A 13,012-nucleotide genomic window follows, 5' to 3' on the forward strand; every position below is an offset into this window, starting at 1 on the left:
CAAGTTGACGAATTGAATTTGAATGGATTTGTATTCGAATTATGATCTTGACTTATTGGAGTTACTACGTGAAATTTTTTTTTTCACTATCTCTTCCTTGTACATCTATAATTTTTGTTATTTATAGAAAGAAGAGATTTGATAAAATGAATGAATGCTGAATTTTCCTTTAAGATGAATTTAGCATACTTAATTTTGACTGATAAATTTTTCTGATCAATGCTGAATTCCTGATGTTATAATCACAAATTATGTGCTTCAAGTCTCATTCCCTTTTTGTTGATGACAAAGGGGGAGAAAAGTGATGACTTGTATCATTTTAATAGCATGACTTATATGAATTGCAAAAGCTTGTATGATATGAATGTCTTATATGCCTTGCAAAATCTTTGAGAATATCGCAAGATCGATTGATAATATTAAAAGCATGTCTAACATGTATATAATGAAATTCATGTTGAAAATCTTTATCTCCTGTCGTAGTAAAAATTGTCTCTTATCATTCGACTTGAAAATGATTTTCATCAAAGTTTCGCATTTACTTATGCTCAATGAGAATAATGATAAGTTCTACGGTTAGAACTTATCGGTTTATGCTTGAATTCAATGGGATAGAATTCAAGTGTTTTTACCTTCTTATAATATGGCATATAGATAGGGGGAATTATGTTTAACTCCGTCATCAATTGATTGTCATCATCAAAAAGGGGGAGATTATTGAATCTCGGATTTTGATGATAAAATCAATTGATGGGTTAATTAATCTAATCCATATTATTGAGTTAAGTATGCAGGATTAACTATGATAACCAGAAAACACAAAACAAGAATACCGGAGTCAAGTTCGATGGACGTTTAAGAGTCCGAAGAATCGTCGGAGATATTGCCGGAACCATCCGAGAAGAAATCGGGAACCTATCGGAATTCTCGGAAGTTCGCTGAAGAGATCGTCGGAGGTTCACGGAGATCACTGAGAAGGCTCGGCTACTCGTTAAAGTCATCACAAGATCGGGAGCTTGTTGGGAGTCCGTCGGAAGAAGTTCGTCGGAAAGCTCGCTGGAACAAGACTCGACGTTCGCGGTTGAAAACTTGCTTAGGATATTTTTTTTATTATGTAGTTCACTTGTAATTAGGATTAGGATTAAGAGATAATTCTATATCCTGGTTAGGGGCCAACGGAGCCCAAAATTAGACTTGGTTTGGGCTAAATTTGAAGCCCAACCAGTGAACCGAAGGGTTTGGCGGTGGCACCGCCAGACTGGGCGGTTGCACCGCCCAGCACCGAGAGCCAGGCGGTGGCACCGCCTGGGGTGGGCGGTGGCACCGCCCGTCCACTGTCAGTGTCTGACACTGACAGGCGGTGGCACCGCCACTGACAGGCGGTGGCACCGCCAGCATCGGGAACTCAAAGAGAATTCAAATTTTGGAGCCCAAATTTGAATCCTCTTGAGACCTATAAATACCCCTCAAATCTCAGTTGAGATTACAACTTTTTGAGCAGCAAGTGTTTGAGAGAAAGGCCTTAGAAAAGTCTTAGCTAGTCTTGTTTTCAATTTGCTAGTGTTCACCTCCTTCTTTCTTGCTGAAAATCTGTAAGAGAGTGAACCGCTTGTAAAAAGTTGTAAGAGGGGTATTCACCCTTCCCTTTCAAGAGATTTGCTAGTGGAAGGTGGGAGCCTCATCGAAGAGGGGCCTCGCAAGTGGATGTAGGTCATTTTACCGAACCACTGTAAAATCGGCGTGATCTCTGGTTTGCATTTACTTATTGTCATTTACATTACTGCAAACCATTTGCACTTTAATGTTATACTGCTTTGTCTCTGTCTTACTTATCCCTTCAAGTTAAAACGCAATCGAAACGATTTTAAACAAAAACGTTGCTTTTATCGTATGAAGTTTCCGAAAAGTGTTTAAATCGTGAAAAGTTTATCACACTTTACCGCTGCACTAATTCACCCCCCCCTCTTAGTGCCGCTCCGATCCTAACAGCTTGATCTTAAGTTAAAGTAATCTTAGAATTGGCTTTCACACCGAAATCATTTTTATCGTTCGAACATTTTTATCGTCGAAAGATTTTCGCTGCACTAATTCACCCCCCCCCCCCCCTCTTAGTGCTCTTGATCCTAACAGAGTTAGGGTTTAGAAACCCTATAAATAGCCATGTATTCCTCCTCTTTTGATAAGCAATAGATGAATCTTTTCTGCAGCCTTTGAGCAGCAACTTGGAGGGAGGAACTCCTATAGAGTTCCAAGGAGGCCAATCCCATAAAGAGATCAACCCCAAGTTTAGAATCTGCAAGGGTTCTATCAGTAAGCTATTGAGGAGGTTTGCAGTAAAGATAATATACTCAAAGTAAATGCAAACCAGAGAGCACCATGATTTTAGAGTGGTTCGGTCAATCTTGACCTGCATCCACTTCTGGCTTCCTCCACCGACGAGGTCACCAACGTCCACTAGAGGCCTTCAATAGGCGAAGGCCAACCACCCTTTTACAGTTTCACTCCTTTTGACGGGCTTAGGAGACAACCCTTACAGAATTTTCTCTCCTCTCTTGAAAGATCAGAACTTGGAAGAAAAGAGGGAGGAGAACTTCTAACTCATACAACACTTTTGAGCTCTAAAAATCATAGAGTAAGATCAAGATTTCGGTGTTTTTTTGTTGCGCTTTCATTGCTGAAAGGGTGGGGTATTTATAGGCTCCAACCCAGTTTGAATTCCGAGCTCAAAACTGTCAAATCCTGGAATTCCGGGGTCTGGTGGTTGCACCGCCTAGCAGAGCTCGAAGACTGAGCCTCTGGGCGGTCACACCTCCTGTCAAGGGCGGTTGCACCTCCTGCCAGAGCTCGGAGACCGAGCTCAAGCGGTGCCACCACCTGACTGGGGCGGTTGCACCGCCCAGCCAAAGCTCGGAGACCAAGCTCAGGCGGTTGCTCCTCTGTCAGAGGCGGTTGCACCGCCCAGCCAGAGCTCGGAGACTGAGCCCTGGGCGGTGCCACCGTCGACCCAGGTGGTGCCACCTCTGGCCAAGAAATCTGGGTCCGAATGGGCTGATCCATTCGGCCTAATTTGGGTCTGTTAAGGGCCCAATTGCCTCAAGATTAAGTTAATGAGATCACCTCCCATTTCTAACTTAATTATCATGCTAACTATGATTTTTCTTAAGACATTTACTGCAACTTGCTCCGGTGCATCAATCGCTTCTTCCGGCGGGCTTCCGGCGAACTTCCGTCAATCATCCGATGAACCCTCGGTGATGCTCCTACGGACTTCTGGCAAACTCCTGGACTTGCGATGATCCACTTGGCGAGTTCCGACGAGCTTCTTTTGGCAAGCTCCTGGACTTCTCGGATTTGTTCCCGCAGAACCTCCGACGATCGTCCAGACTTCCGTTGAACTCTCGAACTCCCACCGTGATCATAGTCTTGACTCCGGTGCAACTCCTGCTGCATGTCTTACTTTCATCGTAGTTAATCCTACACACTTATCTCAACATATGGATTAGATAACAAATGACAATTGACGTCATCATCAAAATCCGAGATTCAACACTTCTAATGTATTTTTCATCCATACAAATTGTGCACAATATGCACTCGCCGCTATGTATTTGACTTCGGTTGTAGATAGTGAACCGAGTTTTATTTCTTGGAAGAGCAAGAGACAAGTGCATGACCTAAGAATTGATATGTTCTGGATGTGCTTTTTCTACCCGTTCTACATCTAGCAAAATTTACATCAGCATAAGTAATTGGGTCAAAGTTTTTAAATTTTAGATACCATAATCCTAGATTAATGGTTCCTTTAAGATATCTAAGAATTCTTTTAATTGTATTAAGATGAGATAGCTTAGGATTAGATTAAAACATAGCACAAAGTCTTACGCTAAACATGATGTCCAATCTAGTTGCGATAAGGTATAGTAAACTACCTATCGTACCCCTGTAAGCTTTTTGATCAAAGTTTTCTCCACTTTCATCAATGTCTAACTTAGTGGCGGTACTCATAGGAGTATTGATATAGCCTTTGAACTATCCATATTAAACCATTTTAGTAAGTCTAATGCATATTTTGTTTGACTAAAAAAAATACCATCACTAAGTTGTTTGATTTGTAAGCCTAAAAAGAAAGTTAGTTCACCCATTAAACTCATTTTAAACTCTAAGCTCATACTCTTGGCAAACGATTGGCATAAAGATTCATTTGTAGAACTAAAAATAATATCATCAATATAAATTTGAATAATAAGAAAGTTATTCTCAAAATTCTTAAAAATAATATGTTGAATCTCAGATTTTGATGATAAAATCAATTGGTAAAGTGTTTGATCTAATCTATATGTTGAGATAAGTATGCAGGATTAACTACGATAGCAATGAAGGCATAAAGCAAGTATTGGGCTGGAGTCAAAGATCGACGATACGTCAAAGATTCGGATGATGTGCTAGAAGTTTGTCGGAAGCACGCCGAGAGTTCGTCGGGAGCTCGTCGAGGATTCGTCAGAAGATCTCCAAGAGTTCGTCGGGAGTTTACTGAGAATTCATCGAGAGTTCACCGAAAGTTTGCCAGAAGTTCGTCGAGAAGTTTATCGAAAGATCGCCGAAAGAACAATCAATATACTAGACAAGAGATTGCTTGTTTAAGTGTCTTAATTATCATAGTTAGAGCTTAAGTTGAGTTAGGATTGGGAGGTAATCCCAGTAACTCAGTTAGGGGCCAATTGAGCCCTTAACAGGGCTGAACTAGGCTGGTTGAACAACCCATTTAGCCCTTGAAGTCATGGTCGGCGGTGGCATCGCTTGGTGACCTAGTCTCCTAGGTGGTTTGGGCGATGGTACCACCGATAGTTAATGCTGTCAGCGGTGGTACTGCCCCTGTCAGGCGATGGTATCGCTAGAGCTCGGTCTCCGAGCTCTGTCAAGTGGTTGTACCACCCAGACTAGGCGGTGGTACTGCCTAGTGTCAGTTTACAAGTGGTAGTACCACCCAGTAATGGCGATGGTATCGCCAGTACCCCGAAATCTGGGGATGTGGCACTTTTTGGCTCAAATTATGAAGCCATTGGAGCTTATAAATACCCCACCATTTTCTGCATGAAAGGGAATGAAAGTGTGAACATAATCTTGAATTCTTAAGGTGCTAAAAGTGTTGTAAAATTGCAAAGAGTCATCTTCCTCCCTTTTTAAGTGTTGAGATCATTCAAGAGAGGTATGAACCTTGTAAGGGTTATCTCCTAAACTTGTGAAAAGGAGAAAGCATTGTAAAGAGGTAGTTGGTCTTCGCCTATTGAAGAAAGACCATTAGTAGATGCCGATAACCTCGACGGAGGAGGAATCAAAAGTGGATGTAGGTCACAACGACCGAACCATTATAAATTTCGGTGTGCTTATTTTCCTTATGCTTTTCATTACTGTCATTACTTTCTTAGATAATTGCTAGTTCTTTCATTCTAAAGTCATGTATTTTTCGAAATCGATTTTTGATGAACGAAATATTTTACAAATCGATGATTTTCTCTGCTGCACTAATTCACCCCCCCCCCCCCCCCCCCCTCTCCTAATGTCTGCCGCACTTGATCATAACAATTGGTATCAGAACAAGGTCACTCTCATTTGATTTGAAACCTAAGAGAGATGACATTTATCGACAATCAAGAGGGTCATTCAATTACACGTCCTCCTATGTTCAATGGGATGGATTACATATATTGGAAGACTAGAATAAAGATCTTTATAATTTCAATGGATTTTGAGTCATGAAACCTTGTAGAAAATGACTTTCAAAAGTCTTCTCTTCCAATGAATGATTGGAATAAGTTGGAGAAGAAGACTTTTGCCTTAAACGCCAAGGCTATGAATTCCTTATTTTGTGCTTTAGATAAAAACGAGTTCAATCGAGTGTCTATTTGGGAAATGACTTTTGATATTTGGTAAATACTCAAAATTACTCACGAAGGCACTAGTAGAGTAAATGAGTCAAAAATAAATCTTTTAGTTCATACTTATGAATTATTTCGGATGAAGCCAAGCGAAACTATTATCAACGTGTACACCCATTTTACGGATGTCGTCAATAGTTTAAAAGCTCTTGGCAAATATTTTTTGAACTTTGAACTTGTTAATAAAATTTTGAGATCCCTTCCAAAGAATTGGGACCCTAAAGTAACGACCATTCAAGAGGCCAAGATTTAAATAATTTTCCTCTCAAAGAACTTATCGGGTCACTAATGACCTACGAAATGACTTGCAATGCTCATGAAAAGCTTGAGAACAACCTTCCAAAGAACAGGAAGGATATAGCACTAAGAACTCATTAAGACTACTTGAAAGAAAATTGAAGTGATGAGGACCTTAATGATGACTTGGCACTCTTGATAAGAAAATTCAAAAAATTTATAAAAAGAAATAAATTTAAAAATAATAATAAAAATAAAATCGAACCCAAGAAAGAACAAGTAATATGTTACGAATGCAAGAAGCCGGGACATTTCAAAAGCAAATGTCCCCAAGCAAAGAAGAAGCAATCAAAGAAGAAGAAGGCTCTTAAAGTAACTTGGGATGACTCAAGTGCATCCGAAGAAGAGGAGCTAACTAACACAGAGCAAGTTGCTCACTATGAACTAATGGCCATCGGAGATGAGATAAGTAGTTCATTAGATGCAAATTTATCTTTCGACGAGCTTTTAAGTGCTTTTCATAAATTGTTTAATGAACATAGATTTTTGAGTAAAAAGTATAACTCTTTGAAAAAGGATCATACCATTTTAAATATTGAATTTGAAAAACTTAAGCATAATAATCCTTTTTGTCTCAATGTACTAAGTGTGAACACTTAGAGGCACTTAAGAAGGAAGACTTAATACTCAAAGAAATCTTCGAAAAGTTTAAAGTTGGTAACAAGTCCTTGAATATGATCCTTGCCAATAAGGGTCACGTTCATAGAAGAGGCGGAATTGGATTTGTGAGTACCTCTCACCAAAATCCAACCACCTTTGTTAAAGGCCCTATCTTATATGTATCACCCCACACCAAATGTAACTTTTGTTGCAAACTTAAACATGTTGCCGATAAATGCCACTTAAGAGATATAGTCCACACAAATTGATTTGGGTTCCTAAAGGAACCATAAAGAACTCTATGCAAAATGATAAGTTGAGTAGATTGATTTTTGAGGTACCCAAGGTCAAACGACTGCCTAAAAATCATCCTCTTTTGTAGAAATATTTACCAGGCTAGGAGCAAGAGATGGTACTTTGATAGTAGATGCTCAAGGCACATGACCGGAGATTAATCTCAATTCTCTAAGCTCATTAGCCTAGACGAAGGGTATGTCACCTTCGGAGATAAGAACAAAGGTAAAATCATTAGCAAAGGAACCATAGGTAACAAATCTAATTTTTTGATTGAAGATGTATTATTAGTTGATGACTTAAAGTATAATCTTTTGAGCATTAATCAATTATGTGATAAAGTATACATCATTAGATTTGAATCCAAATTATTGAAAAATCACACAAAAATACATCTATGATTGCCTTAAAATAAAATAAAATAATATATACACTATCGATATTGATGATCTTTATAACAAAATATGTTTTTCAATTTTGAATGACGATGCTTGGCTTTGGCATAGGAGATTAGGTCATACTAGCATGAAACTAATATCTCAAATCTCATCTAAAGAACTTGAGCATCCACTATCAAGGTACCATCTCTTGCTCTTAGCTTATGATGATATATGTTTTTACAAAAAAGGATGATTTTTAGGTACCCATTTGACCTTGGGTGCCTCAAAAACTGATCTAAATTGCTTATCATGTTGCATGGAGTTCTTAATGGTTCCTTTTGGAACCCAAATCAAATTGTTTGGACTAACTTTCTTGAATGGACAATGATAAGTTATATGTCTATGTTTGCAACAAAAGTTGTATTTATTTGGTGCGAAATATGCAAGATAGGGCCTTTAATGAAAGTGGTTGGATTTTGGTGAGAGCTTCTTATAAATCTGATTCTACTTATTTTATGAACGTGACCCTTATTGGTAAGGATCATGTTTAAGGACTTGCTACCAACCTCAAATTTCTTCAAGTTATCCTTGAGTAGCAAGTTCTCCTTTTGGAGTATTTCTAAGTTATGATATTTCATACATGGAGCTAAACTATCATTATGCTTAATTTTTAATTTATCGAAATTACTAACAAGAGTATCATGCTCCTTTTTTAATAATTTATATTTTCTACTATTTATTTTGTATTCATCAAATAAATCATGGAAAATATTTAACAATTCATCGAATGATAAATCTACATCAATTAAATTTGTTACCTCCTCTCCAATGGCCATTAGTGCATAATGAGCAACTTGCTCGGTGTTGGACTCCTTTTCTTCGGATGCATTTGAGTCATCCCATGTTGCTTTGAGTGACTTCTTCTTTGGTGTTCTCTTCTTGGCTTGGGAACATTCACTTTTATAGTGTCCCAACTTCTTGCATTCGTAGTAAATTACTTGGTCTTTCTTGGGTTCAAATTTACTTTTAGTGTCATCTTTAAATTTGTTTCTTTTAATGAATTTTTTGAATTTTCTTGTTAAAAGTGTCAAGTCATCGTCAAAGTCGTCATCACTTGAGTTTTCTCCCAAGTGGTCTTCTTGAGTTTTAAGTGTCATATCCTTCTTGTTCTTTGGAAGGGTGTCCTCATGCTCTTCATGTACTTTGCAAGTCATTTCGTAGGTCATTAGTGACCCGATTAATTCTTCAAGAGGGAAGTTGTTTAAATCTTTAGCCTCTTGAATGACCGTGACTTTAGGGTCCCAACTCTTTGGAAGAGATCTTAGAATTTTATTAACGAGCTCGAAATCCGAAAGACTTTTACCGAGTCCTTTTAGGCCATTGACAACATCCGTAAAACGGGTGTACATATCTCCTATGGTCTCACTCAGTTTCATTTGAAAAAGTTCATAAGAATGTACTAAAAGATTGATTTTTGACTCTTTCACTCTACTCGTGCCTTTGTGAGTCACTTTGAGTGTATGCCAAATATCAAATCCAGTTTCACAAATTGAAATATGATTGAACTCGTTTTTATCTAGTGCACAAAATAAGGCATTCATAGCCTTTGCATTTAGAGCGAAAGTCTTCTTCTCCAATTCATTCCAATCAATCATTGGAATATAAGACTTTGAAAATCCATTTTCTATAATATTCCAAAGCTCAAAATCAATGGAAATAAGGAAGATCCTCATTCGAGTCTTCCAATAGGTGTAATCCGTCCCATTGAACATGGGTGGACGTATAATAGAGTGACCCTCTTGATTCCCGGCAAATGCCATCTCTCTTGGGTTTTAATCCAACTAAGAGTGAACCCGCTCTGATACTAATTGTTAGGATCAAGAGCACTAAGAGGGGGGGGTGCATTAATGCAATGGAAAACTTTCATCCGTTAAAATATGATTTCGTCAAAAATCATTTCAAAAAGATCTTTAAATTGAGAGTGTGTGGAAGTATAGTTGATATAAAGCAATGAAGGCAGTTTGCAGTTAAGATAAATAGCAAAAAGTAAATACAAACCGAGATTTAGAGTGGTTCGGTCAATCTTGACCTACATCCACTTTTGGCTTCCTCCTCCAATAAGGTCACCGACGTCTACTAGAGGCCTTCCTTCAATAGGCGAAGGCCAATTACCCTTTTATAGCTTTTCTCCTTTTGATAGGCTTAGGAGACAACCCTTACAAGTTTTCACTCCTCTCTTGAATGATCAACACTTAGAAAGAAAGAGGGAGAAGAACTCTAGCTTTTACAACACTTTTAAGCCATCAAATACTCAGAATTAAAACAAGCTTTCGGTGCCCTTTCATGCAGGAAAGGGTGGGGTTTATATAGGCCCCAATGAGTTTGAAAATGGAGCTCAAAAGTGTCCATTTCTGGATTTCCGGGGTCCTAGCGGTACCACCGCCATAATTGGGTGGTACTATCGCTTGTCATCGGCACTAGGCGATACTACCACTCAGTCTGGGCGGTACTACCGCTTGCCAGAGCTCGAAGACTGAGCTCTAGTGGTACCACTGCTCGACAGGGGCAGTACCACCGTTAGCAATAATAACTACCGACGGTACCACCGCCTGACAGGGTGGTGCTACCGCCCAGAATTCTTGGGAGACCGAGTCTCCTGGGCGGTGTGATAGAACCCTTGCAAACTCTAAATTTGGGATTGATCTCTTTAGGGGATCGGCCTCCTTAGAAATCTATAGGGGTTCCTCCCTCCAAATTGCTGCTCAAAGGCTGCAGAAAAGATTCATCTATTGCTTATGAAAAGAGGAGGACTACATGACTATTTATAGGGCTTCTAAACCCTAACTCCTAATAGGACTCCTACTCAAGACTCTTACTTCTAACCAACTCCAAATAGGACTCCTATTCAAGACTCATATTCCTTTACAACTCCTAATTCTTCTCTAAGAAACAGCCTATTAACCCTAGCCAGTGTAACATCCCATTAGTCCCACATCGGAAGTGGGCAATGTGTATGATTAGCTTATAAGGGCCTGATGAGTGTACTACGTTAACTCCCGCTTAAGCATTTTGGTCCGTGGTTGAAGGACCAAAATGGAGTTATTAGCGAATTGGCTCATCAGACTCGGGTCATGACATTTGGTATCAGAGCCGACCTAGCATTTGGGCAGGGTAAGAGGGCTCGAGTAGGAAAGGGCTACCCGTGGATGGAGTCGAGAACTCATCACGGCGTGGAGCCACCACTGAGTTAAACCTCACATGCACTATGCTAGGGTTCGATCTGGGATATATCGGGCCTTGACGAGGACGTCGAGCTAATTGAGTTGGGGATAGTGTAACATCCCATTAGTCCCACATCGGAAGTGGGCAATGTGTATGATTAGCTTATAAAGGCTTGATGAGTGTACTACGTTAACTCCCACTTAAGCATTTTGGTCCGTGGTTGAAGGACCAAAATGGAGTTATTGGCGAATTGGCTCATCAGACTCGGGTCATGATAGCCAGCCTCTTCACCTCTTTAATAGAGGTCAACTTAGGTAGATTTTATATGAATGTCCCTCTCAATTAGGACTCTCCAAGCTAGAGTCCTAACATACCCACCCTCTTCAAATCAGCCTTGTCCTCGAGGCTGATGATTCATGAATTCTGGGAATTTGATCTTTAAGTCGTCATAGTTCTCCCAAGTGGCATCTTTTATTGGTAGGTTTGCCCACTATATTAGCACTTCATTAGTGGGTTGTCGTCGTCGAGTCACAATCCATCGATCAATAATGACACTTGGTTGAGTTTGGAGTTCTCTTTAGGTAGTCATATTTGGTAGTAGCTTTGGGCTGTCTCCAAGCAACTATTTATAACTTCTGTCTAGCTGTTGTTTTGTGGGTGATATGTCGTACTCCTTTTCAATTTAGTACCCTGCATATGGAATAACTTTGTCCAAAATCTGCTCTTGAAGATGCAAGTAGAATTTTTCACAAGCACAATGCGCCCCTTATAGCATAATTCTTTTGAGTCCCGATTGTAATGAGCTACGGAGCTTGGTGCTTCCTCTAATTTTTTTACGATCTTACTTGTCTTCGAATTTTCCTATCATTCCATCTTAATATCCTCAAGGAAGTCGTTGGTCGGAAGTGAAATAGCCGAAAATTTAGCTTGCTCAGTTAGCTGCGAAAGAAATTCCCATAGCCATCCATCAACCCTCCATAGTCATCCATCAGCCCTCCACAATCACCCAAAGCAATTCCCATAATTACTTAAAAGATCGTCGCTAAATTCCGCCATCATCTCTACCATCGCAGATCATCCTTTGATCTCCCCATGAATTGTAACAGGTTCTGGTTTCCTACCTTACTATTGCTGTAATTTAGTTATCCTTATTTGAAAATCCAAAAAAAAAAAATTGTCCTTATATTGCTGCATAAACTTTTCATCGTAAAATTTTCATCTCTACGACGAAAGATACATTGCAAAATTCCAACCGCATAGCACAGTCTGTTTGATCTTACTATTGCATTTTTTCTATCCAAATCTCTATGAATTTTTTATAATAGCTTTGACACTTCCTAACAGCAGATTTCCATTTAGTTTTATTAAAAAATTCTCAATATAAACCATTGATCTTTTACGTATAATCTGCTATACTTGAAAATCTGCACTATAAAATTTCAACCGTATAATATTATTTGTTTGATCTTGATACTATATTTTTTCTATCCAAATCTTTACAAAATTTTTATGATAGCTTTGACACTTCCTAATAGTATATTTTCCTTTGGTTTCATCAAAAAATTCTCAATATAAACTACTGATATTTTACATCTAATCTACTACACTTAAAAATCTGTGCTACAGAAAATTTCAGCCGCATATTGTTGCCTTAACCCATCTATTTGTAATATTTTTTGAATGAAATTTCTTATACACTTTATAGATCATCTTGGCTTCCATCTAAGATTGATCTATTGAGGAATTCATCTCTAAAAATGATTTTGTATTACTACAAATTTTCATTGTAAACCACTGAAATTTTTCGACGAGAATTCTGCTATCACAACTTGCACCAATTTTATTGCTATTACTGCCGAAATTTTCTTGATTAAATTGGACATCCTTGCTATCATATAAACTGAGATATTGCTATCAATTCCCTCTACAAATCTCTCAAGTTTTTGGTGAACTTTCGTCGAGAAACTGCTGTTTCTTCGATGATAATTCTGCTCTTACAAGACAACACAATTCTGCAGCAAACTTTCATTGATTTCTATCAAACCTTTGCTGCCATCTACCACAGATCTAAAACTTTCATCCATAGCCCTAAAACTTCACCAAACCACACCCTCAAACTGCACCTAAAATAGCAACAAAATAAGCCTAAACCGCAGCCTACATCCACCAATCCACCAATCCATCAACCCTTTCGACCATCACTTCTCTCAACCTATACATGCTTTTAACCCAACAACAAAAGAGAGATCTTAATATCACACATTTGGAGGCATATACTATGGT

The sequence above is a fragment of the Musa acuminata genome, chromosome BXJ3-9, assembly GCF_036884655.1.
Source record: "Musa acuminata AAA Group cultivar baxijiao chromosome BXJ3-9, Cavendish_Baxijiao_AAA, whole genome shotgun sequence".
Classification (NCBI taxonomy): Eukaryota; Viridiplantae; Streptophyta; class Magnoliopsida; order Zingiberales; family Musaceae; genus Musa; species Musa acuminata.